General features: G+C 44.7%; 1 long non-coding RNA gene across 1 annotated transcript; it reads right to left on the bottom strand.

Annotated features, from left to right (window-relative positions):
• Positions 1–601: 601 nt before the first annotated feature.
• LOC128562766 (uncharacterized) lies at positions 602–16382 on the bottom strand. Its single transcript, XR_008373495.1, has 2 exons — positions 16232–16382; positions 602–881 (listed from the first exon to the last, which is right to left on the bottom strand). It is a non-coding gene; the product is annotated as an uncharacterized LOC128562766 (long non-coding RNA).
• Between the last annotated feature and the right edge of the window lie 72 nt (positions 16383–16454).

Below are 16454 nucleotides of genomic sequence, written 5' to 3'. Positions count from 1 at the left end.
CACTCTGCCAAGGGCAGCAAAGTGAGACTCTGTCTTAAAAAAAAAAGAAAAGAAAAGAAAAACGAGGGAGAATATGTCTTTGTGGAAAGCAAGACTCTTCCAGAATGTTTGGTGTGCAAGCAAAACATGTCTGTGTTGAAAACCCAGCTTTGCCTTCCTCCCTGGCCCTTTGCACGTTTGTGCAGACAACCCCAGAACTGAAGTGGATGGTGGTCTGAGCACTGAGCATAGTCTTACGCTCTTTCAAGGGCTAATGGGACTTGCAGATCTTGCTGTGTGCTATGTGTCAAATTGTATCTGCCCCAAATCCTTGGTGAAGCCCTACCTCCACTGTGATAATGTTTGGAGGTGGGGTCTTTGGGAGGTAATTAGGGTTAGATGGATCATGAAAGCGGGGTTGTCACCGTGGAATTAGTGCCCTTATGAATAGAGACACCAGAGAGCTGCTTACTCTCTCTCTTCCCACCTTGACACAGCAAGAAGGTGGCCATATGCAAGGCAGGAGAGCCCTTACCAGGAGCTGAATCTGCTGGCACTTTGATCTTGGACTTTCAGCCTCCAGAAATGTGAGAAATCAATGAGCATTGTTTAAGCAACCTAGTGCTATGGTAACTTTTTATGGCAGCCTGAGTTAAGACACTGTGCATTTTTCCCAAGAGGAATGTATGAATCTTCACCCCGTTCTGAGCAGGAGCATTTAGCAGACATCATCCCCACCAGTCAGGTTTTCCAGCACGCTTGGTTGTCTGGATGCATGCTTCTTCCCCCACACTCCGGCCTTTCTGTGTGATGCCTTCCTTCTGGAGGCAGCTCTTTCTCAGAGGAATCTTCATGCTCTCCACGGCTTATTACTCATCTGCTTCTCATTTGACTTGTTGGCACTAGGGAAAAGAGGGATTCACGTTTCAAATGCTGGGTGGCTCAAGATGTTGACAATGGATATCCCTTGCCTCCCTGTTAATTGATTTATCCTCTTTAATTGTCCAAAATTTCATAATGGAACCAAAATAAACTGAACTCCAAGGAGAGATTGCACAGCATTGCACAGCAAGATCATTTAATCCCACATCATTTCTGGTAATGAAAACAGTAGCAAAGACCTTACTTATTGCTTATATGGTTCACCATATAGAATGCTGCTTTAGCATACTATATCATTTATTCTGAGAAAGTGTCCTCTGGGCCATAGGTACTATTTCCCCCAATTTCACAGAGCAGGAAACTGAGGCACAGAAAGGTTAAGTCAATCACCTGCTGAAGTCAGACGTGGAGAAAGTGGCAAAGCTGAGGTTTGAATCAGACTATCTAGTGCAGTGCTAAGCACACACTATTGCATTGCATGTATCTGTCCACTCCTGTGCAGAATGGAACCACTTTGACAGGCATAACATTTCCTAGAGTGAATCACATATTTGCTCTCATGGCCAGATGCAGTGGTTCACTCCTATAATCTCAGCACTTTGGGAGGCTGAGGCAGGAGGATTTCTTGAGGCCAGGAGTTCAAGACTCCATCTCTAAATAAAAGAAAGGAACAGATGCTAGCTACATAGAAAATCCAGCATAAGTATCATTGACAAAATTGAGTTCCTTTCTTTCTTCCTTCCTTCTTTCCTTCCTTCCTTCCTTTCCTCCTCTCTTTCTTTTTCTCTTCTTTCTTTTTCATACAGAATCACACTCTGTTGCCCAAGCTAGAGTGCCATCGTGTCATAGCTCACAGCAATGCAAACTCCTGGGCTCAAGTGATCCTTTTGCCTCATCTTCCTGAGCAGCTGGGACTATAGGTATGCACCACCACACTCAGTTAATTTTTTCTATTTTTAGTAGAGACGGGGTCTCACTTTTGGTCAGGCTGGTCTCAAACTCCTGAGCTCAAATAATCCACCCGCGTTGGCCTCCCAGAGTGATAGGATTACCAGCTTGAGCCACCATCCTCGGCCCAAAATTAAGTTTCTAATAAAGTTGGGCAGCAGAATCAAAATAAGGGTTCTAACATGAACCTGGCAGCATTCCATTTATTCATTTATTCATCATTCAGCAAGTATTCACTGAGCATCTAGTAAGGGCCAGCCAGCTCTGCCCACTGTACAGGCAGAAGGGACATTATGCCCAAGTGTATGGCCACCTGTAAGGAGAATCTTGGGACAGGACCAGAATATTCCGAGAAGCAGAGCTCCGACTATCTGCCCAGTATTGACACTGGCCTCTAGGGCTCAGGCGCTTTTATTGTTAGCTGACAGAAGCCTTAGAAAAAGTATAATAAAAACCCATTACATGCCACTTTGGGGGGCATGATAGCTCTCTGATGATTGCTTTTAGATAATGTAATCAAAGTATTTGACTTGTATTGAATTATTAGCTCTTGGTCATTTAGATGTTGGGAAATTGCTACCAACATGACAACTTTTAGCGTGCTTGCTCTTGGACCATCTTTCCCCAGCCATAATTAAAAAATGAGAACGGGTAGTGCCTGTGGCTCAGTGAGTAGGGCACCAGCCCCATATACCAAGGGTGGTGGGTTCAAACCCAGCCCCGGCCAAACTGCGACAAAAAAAATAGCCGGGCGTTGTGGCAGGCGCCTGTAGTCGCAGCTGCTCGGGAGGCTGAGGCAGGAGAATTGCGGAAGCTCAAGAGCTGGGGGTTGCTGTGAGTCCTGTGACGTCACGGCACTCTACCGAGGGCGGTGAAGTGAGACTCTGTCTCTACAAAATAAATAAATAAATAAAAAATGAGAACAAAAGTGTGCTGAATGCACTCCCGGTTGTGATTATGGGACTGTATCATCAGGCTGAAGGAGATTGTTTCCGAATTGGGCGTACGTTAACGCTCAGTCATTTGGAAACTTCTTTGAGCATAAGGCTGCTATTTTAAGGTCAATCTGTTTTGTAAACTCCATGAACACCTGTAAGGAGAATCAAACAAGCTAGATTTATATGTACAAATATAAATAAAGGATGTTTGTATAAATATGAATTCAGACCACAAACAATGTTTGGGGCATTGATGAATCCACGGACCTCTCACAGAATTCCCACAGCCCCAGGCATCCATGAGCCACACACTGAGAATTACAGATTTTGTCCCAGTGCGGGCTCAAATCCTGAAGCTAAAGGTGATGTTTATGAATCATCTGTTATGTGCTGGACGTTATCGTAAGTGTTTTAGAAACAATCTCATTTAACCCTGTCAGCTCTCTGCAATTAAAGGCATGACAATCCCCACTTTACAGATGACAAAAGTATAGCTTACAAAGGATGGCCAGGGTTACCTACTTAATAAGTGGTGGGAGCACCGGGATTTGAAACACTGATGTGAGTATATGGAAATGAAGGACAGTATCTCTCAAAAACAAAATTTTTTTTTTATTGTTGGGGATTCACGGAGGGTACAAAGTCTCTCAAAATTTTTATAAGACCTCTTAGGAGACTGTTCCTTCTTCTCAGCCTCAGAGTTAAGATGCAAGTTGTATCCGATTATGGAGATTTTAGTATATTTACAGATATACTAAATATACTAAAATATATTATTTTAGTAAATATACTAAAATTCTGTAAATATACTAAAATTCACTGAATTGTATGGGTGGGAAAGTGCAGACTGCATGTGAGAAAAAGTCACCTGACTTCATTGCAACTGAGACAGCCTTGAACTAGGTTCTGTCCTCAGCGTCAGAGGGCAAACAAAGTGCAATGAAATTGGGCTGAGCTCCTGCTTCCTGATGTTCCCACAGGGAGATTCAGGCTTTGACTGTGATTGTTGGGAGTCATCTGGCCAAAGTCATCCTGCTCTTTGTTGAGCTTGAGAACCTAGTCTTGGCCCAACACAGTGGCTCACGCCTGTAATCCTAACACTCTGGGAGGTTGAGGCGGGAGGACTGCTTGAGTTCAGGAGTTTGAAACCTGAGCAAGACTGAGCAAGAGCAAGACCCTATCTCTACTAAAAACAGAAAAACTAGCCCGGCATAGTGGCACATGCCTATAGTCCCAGATACCTGGGAGGCTGAGGCAAGAAGATTGCTTGAACTCAGGAGTTTGAGGTTGCTGTGAGCTATGATGACACCACAGGATGACAGAGTGAGACTCTGTCTCTGAAAAAAAAAGGAGAACCTAGTCTGCCTTGTGTCTTGTATTTGCCAATTTGTGATCCTGGAGAAAATCTAAAAGCTTTTAATACTTAGGATATTTTTAATTCTCCTGTATGGTGACATGATATTCATTCATTTGTTCATCCATGCCACAAGTATTTCCTGAACACGGACTCTGTGTTGCTCTGGCGATGCGGATAAACTTATAGTCCACTGGGGAGTAGGCAGATAAAACTACCTACTGTTTTAATTACTACAGTAAAACATCACACAGTCCACCTAACTGTTAATAATGCTATGGATTGATGGCACCTGTAGCTCAGTTGGCAGGGTGCCAGCCACATACACCTAAGGTGGCTGGTTCGAGCCCAGCCCAGGCCAGCTAAGCAACAATGACAATTGCAACCAAAACATAGCTGGGCATTGTGGCAAGCACCTGAAGTCCCAGCTACTTGGGAGGCTGAGGCAAGAGAATCGCTTAAGTCTAAGAGTTTGAGTTTGCTGTGAGCTGTGATGCTACAGCACTCTACACAGGGCGACAGCTTGAGACTCTGTCAAAAAATATATATATATACACACATATATACATATATAATGCTATGGCTTGAAATGATCGTCAAAATTTTTAGATATTATTTTCTTTTTTTTTTTTTTTTTGAGACAGAGCCTCAAGCTGTGGCCCTGGATAGAGTACTATGGCATCACAACTCACAGCAACCTCCAACTCCTGGGCTCAAGCAATTCTCCTGCCTCAACCTCCCAAGTAGCTGGGATTACAGGCACCCACCCCAACGCCTGGCGGGGTTGCAGCCTTCATTGTTGTTTGGCGGGCCCGGGCTGGATGTGACTCAGCCAGCTCAGGTGTATGTGGTTGGCACCTTAGCTGCTTGAGCCACAGGCGCCCAGCCTGGATATTTTCAAAAAAAGAGTGTATTAGCTTCCTGTGGCTGCCGTAACAAATGAGCACAAACTTGGTGATTTAAAACTGCAGAAATTTGGCCTAGCACAATTGCTCACACCTATAATCCTGGTATCTAGGAACCTGAGGCAGGAGGATCACTTGAGCACAGGAGTTTGAGACAGGCCTAAGCAAGAGTGAGATGCTGTCTCTACTAAGTAAAAAATAAAAATAAAAATCTAAAACAGCAAATATTTACTCTGTCCTAGCTCTGGAGGCTGAAAGTCCAAAATTAAAGTGTCAACAGGGCCATTTTCCCTCCAGAGGCTCTCAGGGGAGAGTCTATTCCCTGCCTCTTCCGGCTTCTGGTAGCTGCTGGCATTCCATGGATGCTTTGTGCTTGAGCTAAGGATATGGTGAGAACAAAAGAGACAGAACCTCATCCTGCTCCCTCCCTGAACCTAAGGCCCAGCAGTGAGGCAGAGAGACTGATAAATAAGCAGTTGCCATACTAAGTGCGTCCTATTCATTTTTCTACCTGCCGAAGACCTATAAGTGTTTGAATGATGGCCTGTGGGAAAGGGTAAATCTAAAGCACTTCAGCTGATGTAAAAAAAACTAATCAATGTCTTTATTCTTTCACCAAGTTTTCTTCTTGTCAAGATGTAACTTCTGTCTGTACCTCGTTTAGAGGTCTTGATTTGTGTGTGTGTGTGTGTGGTTATTGAAACTGTACAAAGATGTATTGCTTATGTTACGCACACATATAAACAGCATTTGAAGGCAACTCGAGTTGTCTAATGCCATTGATAAACTTAAGTTCTGCCAGTTGCAGAAATTAGTTCATTTCCAATTTCTAGCAACAGGATCTGGACACCCTCAGTGGTGTTAAAAGAAAAACATTTTTTTTTGAGACAGAGTCTCACTATGTTGCCCTCAGTAGAGTGTGGTGGTGTCACAGCTCAAAGCAACCTCAAACTCTTGGGCTTAAGTGATTCTCTTGCCTCAGCCTTCTGAATAGCTGGGGCTACAGGCTCCTGCCACAACGCCTGGCTATTTTGTTGTTGTTACAGTTGTCATTGTTGCTTAGCTGGCCAGGGCCGGGTTCGAACCCACCAACTTCCGTGTATGTGGCTGGTGCAATAACCACTGTGCCATGGATGGCAAGCCCTTTTTTTATTTTTTGAGACAGAGCCTTACTCTGTTTCTCAGGCTAGAGTGCCATGGCGTCATAGTTCACAGCAAGCTCAAACTCCTGGGCTCACGTGATCCTCCTGCCTCTGAGTAGCTGGGACAACAGGAATCTGCCACAACACCCAACTATTTTTTTTTTCCATTTTTATTAGAGACAGGGTGTCTGTCTTGCTCAGGCTGAACTTGAACTCAAAACAGCAACTTTTTACAAAATAAATTTAATAGAGTATATTTGAGCAAAGAAAGATTCATGAACCCAGAAGAGGCTCAAAGAATTCCACCCTACAACACAGGGAATATTTATAGATACAACAGGGAAATGAAGTACAGACAGAGCTTATTTGGACTTGGACTGACCAGTCGACAGTCTGTGATTGGCTGAAGTTCAGCTGTTTGTTATACTCCTAAGGAAGGTTTACAGATTACTTATGTACTAAGGTTGTAGTTTGTTAGTTGAGGGACTCAAAGTACAGAGACAGCCTCAGGCCAAATTTAATTTAACAATGGTATGGTTGTATAATGATAAAATTGCCCTAGCAAACTTTGTCTGCAAAGGTCAGGCACAGAATATTTCTATCATGCCCGCAGTCAGGAAAATGAACATTTAGAGCAGGATCTGCCAACCTTAGCACTCCTGACACTTTAGGCCAGGCTTTTGTATCATGGAATACAACGTAGGGCTGCCCAGTGTATCATGGGATGTTTAGCAGCATCCTTGCCCTCTACCTACTAGATGTGACATATAGTTGTGACAACCAGAAATGTCTCCAGACATGCCAAATGTTCCCTTTGGGACAAAAAATTGCCCTGAAGCCAGGTGCAATGGCTTACACCTGTAATCCCAGCACTCTGGGAGACTGAGACAGGTGAATTGCTTGAGCTCAGGAATTCAAGACCAGCCTGAGCAAGATCAGGACCCTATCACTAATAAAAACAAAAGAAAAAAACTAGCTGGATGCTGTGGCAAGTGCCTCTAGTCCCAGCTATTTGGGAGGCTGAAGCAAGAGGATTGCCTGAGCCCAAGAATTTTTTTTTTTTTAAAACAGAGCCTCAAGCTGTCACCCTGGGTAGAGGGCCGTCGCATCACAGCTCACAGCAACCTCCAACTCCTGGGCTCAAGGGATTCTCCTGCCTCTGCCTCCCTGGGATTACAGGCACCTGCCACAACGCCCAGCTATTTTTTTGGTTGCAGCTGTCATTGTTGTTTGGCAGGCCCGGGCTGGATTTGAACCCGCCAGCTCAGGTGTATGTGGCTGGCGCCTTAGCCACTTGAGCCACAGGCGCCAAGCCTGAGCCCAAAAATTTGAGGTTGTTGTGAGCTGTGACGCTGGACAAGGACGCCCATTTTAAGGCCTAAACAAACATTTTTTCCTCTCCAAACTGCACTCTGAATACAAGCAAGATAGGAGAAAAGCAGTTTTTCCAGTATTTCATGTAAGCTGGGCCTCTTCTGGAGTGGACTCCCTGCTGCTTTAGTCCAGAGCTGGAAGGACTACATTCATTTTTTTTTTTTTTTTGAGACAGAGCCTCAAGCTGTTGCCCTGGGTAGTAGAGTGCTATGGCATCACAGCTCACAGCAACCTCCAATTCCTGGGCTTAAGCAATTCTCTTGCCTCAGCCTCCCAAGTAGCTGGGACTACAGGTGCCCGCCATAACGCCCGGCTATTTTTTGGTTGTAGTTGTCATTGTTGTTTGGCAGGCCCGGGCTGGGTTCGAACCCACCAGCTCTGGTGTATGTGGCTGGTGCCTTAGACGCTTGAGCTACAGATGCCGAGCCTACATTCATTATTAATACCCTCATTCATTTGCTAATCAACGTTCAATTCTGCCAAATCCTAGCCAAAAGTAATTCTGAAGATCTCTTTATTTTTAAAACAATATATTAACTCCTAGACAAAATACCCATGGGGTCGGGCAGGGGGGCAGTGGTGGATGGAGACTTCCCACTTGGGTCTCCTTCCCTCTGCCAGAGGCTCTGGTGCTTTTCATTCCTTCTGTATTCCTTTCCATCTAATAAATTCCTATTTTATCACTGATCTTTGTGGTCCATGGGTTCATTCTTCGAATCTCTGAGACCAAGGACCTACAGCAGACTGAGCAAGCCTGAGACCCTGCCTCTGCTAAAAATAGAACAATTAGCTGAGCATGGTGGTACACACCTGTACTTCCAGCCACTTGGGAGGCTGAGGCAGGAAGGTCACTTGAACCCAGGAGTTTGAGGTTGCTGTGAGTTAGGCTGAGTCCATGGCACTCTAATCTGGGTAACAGAGTTGAGACTCAGTCTCTACATACATACATAAATTCATTTGACCTGATATGTGATAAAGTCACCCCCAAAAGAAGAAAGACACCTTGAACTTCCAGTACCCCACACAAACAAAGACATCTACAGCCACCAAAGAAGCCTGCGTGTGTGGGCACCACCTCCATTCACCTGGGTAAGTTTCACTTGGGCAAGTGTCAGGGCGTCCAGTGTGCCAAATTTCCTGGCTGGACTGAGCTGAGATTAGCCTGAGAGCACCAAAGTCTAACTGGAAAAAACAGTTCAACTCTCCAGGATGGCTATGATCAAAAAGACATATGACAGGTGTGGGTGAGGATGTGGAGAAATTTGAACCCTCATACTTTGCTAGTGGGGATGCAAAATGGTACAGCCACTTTGGAAAACAGTCTGGCAGTTCTCCCAATGGTCAAGAATAGAGTTGTTGGCTCGGCACCTGTGGCTCAAGCAGCTAAGGCACCAGCCACATACACCAGAGCTGGTAGGTTTGAATCCAGCCCGGGCCTGCCAAACAGCAATGACAACTACAACCAAAAAATGGCCAGGTGTTGTGGCGGGTGCCTGTAGTCCCAGCTATACTTGGGAGGCTGAGGCAAGAGAATCACTTAAGCCTGGGAGTTGGAGGTTGCTGTAAGCTATGACGCCATAGCAGTCTACCCAGGGGCAATGGCTTGAGGCTCTGTCTCAGAAAAAAAAAAAAAGAAAAGAAAAAAATAGAGTTGTCATATAACCTAGAAATTCCACTCTTGGGTTCCCAGGTATCTGCTCACCAGAAGTGGAAACACAGAAACTTGTTCATCCATGTTCACAGCAGCACCATGCACAACAGCCAAAAAGTGGAAATGATCTAAATGTCCATCCAGTGATGAAAAGATAAACAGAACGTAGGCTATGCATACAATGGAATATTAAAAAGGAATGAAGTACTGACACACTGTACAACGTGAAGAAACCCTTATGCTAAGGGAAAGAAGCCAGACACAGAAGACCACCTATTTGGCTGGGTGTGGTGGCTCACACCTGAAATCCCAGCACTCTGGAAGGTGGAGGCAGGTGGATTGCTTAAGCTCAGGAGTTTGAGACCAGCCTGAGCAAGACTGAGACCTCATCTCTATAAAATAGCTGGATATCATGGAGGGTACCTGTTGTCTCAGCTACTCAGGAGGCTGAGGCAAGAGGACTGCTTGAGCCCAGGAGTTTGAGATTGTTGTGAGCTATGATGCCATTGCACTCTACAGAGGGTAACAAAGCTAGACTCTGTCTCAAAAAAAAAAAAAAAAGATTGGCTGGGTGTGGTGACTCACACCTGTAATCCCAGCACTTGGGAGGCCGAGGAGGGTGGATTGCCTGAGCTCACAGGTTTGAGACCAGCCTGAGCCAAAGCGAGACCTCATCTCTAAAAAAATAAAATAAAATAAAAAGACTACTTATTTACCATATTGTAGTTGGGTTTTTAAGAAAAACACATATTGTGTGATTGCATTAACATGAAATGTTAGAACAAGTAAATCTACAGAGTCAAAAGCAGATTAGAGGTTGCTTTGAGCCAAAAGGTTAGGGAAAAGTGGGTATAAAGTTTCTTTTAGAGGTGTTGAAAATGTTCTAAAATTGACTGTGGTGAGGGTTGTATAACCCTGTAAAGATAATGCAAACCAGTGATTTGTACACATTAAATAAGTGACATGTATGATATGTGAACTGTATCTTAAGAAAAATTTTTTAATTTTTAGTTATTATTTATTTTTAGAGAGTCTCAAACTCCTGGCCTGAAGTGATCCTCCTGCCTCAGCCTCCCAAAGTGCCAGGGTTACAGGTGTGTGCTACTGTACCTGGTCTAATCAAGTTATTTTTGTAAAAACAGTATCACAGAGAACACTTTCAGTTTGCAAAGAGGTAGGGGTCAATATGATTTTCTTCCCGATGTATGTGGTCTAACTTCTGATTCATCTCCACACCTGGTTGAGTTTTACATGGCTTAAGAGTTTTGACACAACCACATACTCACTAGTGAGTCCTATGGAGACATCCGTGTAATGTGCGGCAAGGTCACTTATAAATGATGGAACTGACCAGCTAGATCAGAACCTTGCCCTTTCTGAGGCACTGATTTCCAGTTCTACAGGAAGTATTCCAACAATGACCGCCCCCCCCCCCCACAGACACGTTTAAGATGTTCTTACATTGGAAAGCATTCTAGGTACATTGAAGAGAGAATGCTATCTGGCTGGACTGAACATCTGATGATGATATCTCATCAGATATTGTCCTGATATTTGTAGTTTTCCCAACTTCTACAACTTCTTTCTTCCCAATATCTTTTTTTTTTGAGACAGAGTCTTACTATGTTACCCTCGGTGGAGTGCTGTGCTGTCACAGCTCACAACAACCTCGAACTCTTTGGCTTAAGCGATTCTCTTGCCTCAGCCTCCCAAATAGTTGGGACTACAAGCGCCGACCACAATGCCCGGCTATTTTTTGGTTGTAGTTGTCATTGTTGTTTAGCAGGCCCGGGCCGGGCTCGAACCCACCAGCCTCGGTGTATGTGGCTGGTGCCCTACTCACTGAACTATGGGCACGGAGCCCCAATACATATCTTGACCTTCTGGAACGGTTGATAACTTTGTTTTGTCCTGGAAGGAGCTGGCTGGCCTAGTTTTAGTCTCTTGTTCTGCCTTTGCTGTATCCTGGGCTGTGACGCCCCCTCTCTGTGCAGAGGGCATTGCACGTTGATCACTAGGATGGCAGGATTATAAGCTCATCATCAAATCATGGTGCTTCTAAACCAGGGGTTCTCAATCATGGGTTTCAAGGGTGGAAGGCTGTTGCTCAACTGACTTAGCAGGGCTCGTTGCTAGAACTGCCTTGCACATTTGGAAAGATTCATCCTTCAGCCAATGCTTAAACATTTGATCTCTGTCCATCCTTGATCCTCTCTCTGATCTTAATTTTCTTTTTTTATTGTGGTGAAATATACATAACATAAAATTTATCATTTTAACCTTTCTTTCTTTTTGAGACAGGGTCTCATTATGTTGCTCAGACTAGCCTGGGCTCAAGTGGTTATCCCTCCTTCAGCCTCCTGAGTACCTGGGACTACAGGTGCATGCCACCATGCCTGGCTCCCATTATAATCATTTTTAAGTGCCCATTTCTGTGGCACAAAGTACATTCACATTGTTTTGCAACCATCACCAGCATCCATCTCCATTTTTGTGTTTCTTTTTCTGTCTTTTGCTTGTTGTGGAACACATGGTAATAACTTCTGTGTGTCAACTCTTTTTTTGAGACAGAATCTCACTTTGTCATCCTTGGTACAGTATCGTGGTGTCATAGCTCACAGCAACTTCAAACTCTTTGGGTTCAAGTGATTCTCTTGCCTCAGCCTTCCAGGTAGCTGGGACCACAGCCACTCGCCACGACGCCTGGCTATTTTTTAGAGACAGGGTCTAGCTCTTGCTCAGGCTGGTCTCGAACTCCTGAGCTCAGGCAATCTACCAGAGTGCTAGGATTACAGGCGTGAGCCATGACACCTGGCTTTGTGTGTCAACTTTCTTTTTTTTTTTTTTATTTATTTATTTATTTTTTTTTTATTTTTATTTTTTTTTTTGTTTGTTTTCTTTTTTTTTTATTGTTGGGGTGTGTGTCAACTTTCATTTACTAACCCTCTTGTTTCCCTTTCTGCACCACATGCCTCAACACCTGTAGTAGAGGAAAAATTGCTTTTTTACATGGTGCATCCCAAAGTGTCTGCACATAGCTGTACGTAAGTTGGCTCATTGGATCTGCACAAGCACCTGTGAACTAGGCAGAGCAGCGACTGGCTTACACTTGACCTTATACTCAAGGCCATGGTGTTGGGTTCTTGCCACTTCTACAGTCCAATTCTCACTACTCCTTATCCAGCTGTGCCTCTGCCTCACAGTTTCTTCCATCATCTAAAACTTTCCAAGATGTTTTCAGTCTCAAGACCTCTTATGTACACGAAGAGGAAACTTATTTCTCATCCCCTAGCTTAAGGGTCATCGTTCTCAAGAAAAGCCCACCTTCATTTCATATTCCAGGTCAGGCTTATCCACTCTACACTGGTGGTAGGTGGAATATGGCTCCCTCTCCACCCCAAGATGTTAGTCAATATGGTGTGCTTTAATAAGAAAATATTTGGGCTGGGCACAGTGGCTCACACCTGTAATCCCAGAACTCTGGGAGGCCGAGGCAGATGGACCACCTGAGCTCATGAGTTCAAGTCCAGCCTGAGCTAGAGTGAGACCCCGTCTCTAAAAATATCCAGGCATTGTGGTGGTGCCTGTAGTCCCAGTTACTCAGGAGGCTGAGGCAAGAGAACTGCTTGAGCCCAAGAGCTGGCTATAAGCTACGATGCCATGGCACGGCACTCTACTGAGGGCAACAAAGTGAGACTCTGACCAAAAAAAAAAAAAAAAGAAAAGAAAATATTTGATGTTTGTGCCCAGTTCCCGGCACTCTGGTACCTAAACCATTGGGATCTCAACTGTGGTAAGTGTCTTTGGTATGCTAATGAGATGACTGGTGGCTGGGGGTAGGGGTATACAGCTTCAGGTCAAGCCATGATTAGAGGGTTGGAACTTTCAGGCCCAGCCCCCAAACTCTGGGGAGACAGAAGGGGCTGGAGATTGAGTTCAGTCACCAATAGCCAATGATTTCATCAATCACACATATGTAATGGAACCTCCATAAAAATACCTAAATGAGGAGAACTTTGGGGTAGTGAATACCTTGAGGTGCTTAGAGGGTGGTGCACCCAGACAGGGTGTGGAAGCTCCCTGTGCCTTGCCCTGTGCAGCTATTCCACTGGCTGTTCCTGAGTTGTAAACTTTATAATAAACCGGGAATAGTAAGCGAATTATTTTCTTGAGTTCTGTGAGCTGTTCCAGCAAATGATCAAACTCCGTGGGGAGGTTACAGAAACACCTTCATTAGTAGCCAGTTAGAAGTGTGAGTAACCTGGGGACCCAAGAGTGGCATCTAGTGTCTGAAGTGGGAAAAGTTGTGGGACGGAGCCTTTCACTTCTGGGGTCTGCACTAACTCTGGATGGTCAGTGTCAGAAGCAAATTGAATTGTTGGATACTTAGTTGGTGTGAGGAAAGCCCCCACACACTGGTACCAGAGTGAAAAAAACTGACACATGGCAAAGGGTTATTAAGGTTGCAGATGGAATTGAGATTACTTATCAGCTGACTCTAACACAGGCAATTATCCTGGATTATCCAGGTACACCCTGCTAACATCTCAATTTTAGCCCAGCAAGATCCATGTCAGACTTCTGACCTCAGAAGTGCTATTTTAAGCCACTGGGTTTGTAAAAATTCATCACAGCAGAAATAGGAAATGGATATAATATTCTTTGGGCCCCTTGTACTTTCTTTTCATAACACTTTACATAGTTTGCAATTATATTTTTATTTGTATAGTGATGTGTTTAACATCTGTCTCTCAGATATGCATAAGCTCTGAGGGCAAGGAACCATCTCTGTCTGTCTAAAACACCACCACATCGTAGGCATTCTCAATATTAACTGAAAATTCAAAATCTATACTAGCATGGTAGGACTTGTCCCCTGTCTCAGGAGGTAATTCTGTGTGCTCCTTTTGTTTGTAATTGAAGAGACAATAGAATTAAGAGCAGAAATCCTTAGCAAGGTAGAAACTCATCCTTTAAATCTGTGTTGTAGTCACTGACAGCTGCCAGAGAGGGAAGGGCTGATATTAAATTATCCAGGCCTTGGTCATTAACTATATAGACTCATTAACTCTGGTATACACCACTCAAAGGAAATAATAAGAGAGAGAAGGCTGGGGCCTCACAGCTAATCAGGGAGCAGTTAGAAATGAAAAGCACAGCATCTTTGAAAACAGTGATGTCCCCACCCACACCTGTCTGCCCTTCAAGACAGAGCTCAGCTGGGCATGGTGGCTCATGCCTGTAATCCTAGCTCTCTGGGAAGCTGAGGCAGGTGGATGGCTTGAGCTCAGGAGTGTGAGACCAGCCTGGGGAAGAACTAAACCCTGTCTCTAAAAATAGCCAAGTGTTGCGGCAGGCACCTGTAGTTCCAGCTACTTGGGAGACTGAGGCAAGAGGATCGCTTGAACCCAAGAGTTTGAGGTTGCTGTGAGCTATGATGCCACAACACTCTATTGAGGGGGAAAAAAAAGACAGAGCTCAGCTCATTCTGCATCCATATGTAGTCATCTGGTCCTACAGAACATGCTGTTCCCTTTAAACAAAAAAATTTTTTTTTCAATTACACTTGTTAAAGCATAGCAGTAAGGAAGACTTTCTTCAGGACCATTGCAATAGCTACAAGGACCAACACAAGTGAGTTTTGCCGTACCACCCCCCTGGGCTCAACTTAGAGTACAGCACAAGCAAGTGGGAATTAATAGCCAAGGAGCGGAGTTGGGAGGGGCAGTGGATGGAAAATTACTAAGAGAAAACATCTGGGGCAATGGGGATTCTGCCAAACCCACCTAACAAAATTCTTGCTAAAGACAGGCCAGGGTGATTGACTTCATGGGGGTGAGCGGGGAGGACAGCAGTGGAGGGATCATATATCAAGGGTGGAAGGTTCTTGCTCAAATTCCTTAGCAGGGGTACAATTGGATTTTACTAGGAAGTACTTCTGGACCTAGAAGGCAGAAGCCTGAGTAAAGGTTGCCCAAGGAAAGTATCTTTGCCATCCCTTAGATTTTCTATCGACCTCTTCTGTTTTCCTTCTTCCCCCCCTCCCACTTTTGTCTATTATCTCTTCCTCCTTCCCTGGGACATACTCACCCTCAATTATCCCTTTCTGTGCCCTCTTCCTGAAACAGACGGAACAGCAGGTCTTTTGTGTTGTACATAAGCACCAGTTCTCTAGACAGCTCCAGTGCTTGCCATGCCTTGAGCAGTCCCAGCAGCACACTCTACAACTAGAGATCGTTCACTCCAAGATCACAGCTTTCCTACAGTGGCCCCCACATAGTAAGGAGAAACTGAGGCATCCATGGTCCTTCCTATCTTTGGATCTCACCACAAAGCTGTGGGATCCTAGGGAGCAGTCCCTAAATCTGGCAGCTGCCCTTACAAATGCCTCCCACTCTGTGAGGGACAGTCCCCAGAATTCAGTAGTGGGCACCCAGTGTCTTGTCCAGAATGCCTGGTGGGCTCACAATAAAACCTGCATATTGGATGCCAGAAAAAAATGCAACATGAAAAAGAATGAACAGTAGGAGTGGAGCAGAAACCAGAGAAAGATGTGTCCACGGCAGGAGACTGGTTTGTCCCCAGCCAGATGGGGCAGGGCTGGGGGTGGTAAGGCATTAGGTCTCCAGATGCCAGAAGTGAAGGACTCAGGAGTTACCTGGTCTTTATGTCAATGATCATATTATGAGTAATCATGACGTGCTAGGCCTGGAGCCCTGAGCCTGCAGTTTGGCACACAATCATTACCACAACCATTACCTACTTAACATCTGTGTGCCTAGACCACCTCTCCCAGACTCCACAATGACATCTAGTTCACCTCCAGTTCATAGCATAGCCGTTGACTAAATGAGCAAATTAAAGAAATAACCAATTGATAACCAACGCGGCCAAGCAAGTACATTTTGGGTCTTCTTTTCCTAGTCTAAATTTTAGGGGTTGTATGAGGACAGCAACCTGGGAACCCACTTCACTCCAACTCTGCCGTTTACTAGCTGCAGGTGACCTAGGGTGTGCCCCAGATCTGTCATCTATAAAACTGGGACAACAGTACCTACCAGTTAGGGTTGTTTCAAAGACGAATCAAGTTAATAATTGCAAAGCGCTTAAAACAGTGCCTGGAAAAAAGTACTATATAAGTAAAAAGTAAATTTCCCTCCACGGAGTTGCGGAAGTGAGGTGTGGAGAAGCGGACCAGGGAGTTGCCTAGCGGCCAAACTCTCGCGCATGCTCACTGAAGACGCAGAATTACGTTACCGACGTAGCGTCCCTTGGAGGACT

The sequence above is a fragment of the Nycticebus coucang genome, chromosome 12, assembly GCF_027406575.1.
Source record: "Nycticebus coucang isolate mNycCou1 chromosome 12, mNycCou1.pri, whole genome shotgun sequence".
NCBI classification, from domain to species: Eukaryota; Metazoa; Chordata; class Mammalia; order Primates; family Lorisidae; genus Nycticebus; species Nycticebus coucang.
The sequence above is the reverse complement of the archived record's forward strand: the minus strand, read 5'-3'. Positions and strand labels throughout refer to the sequence as shown.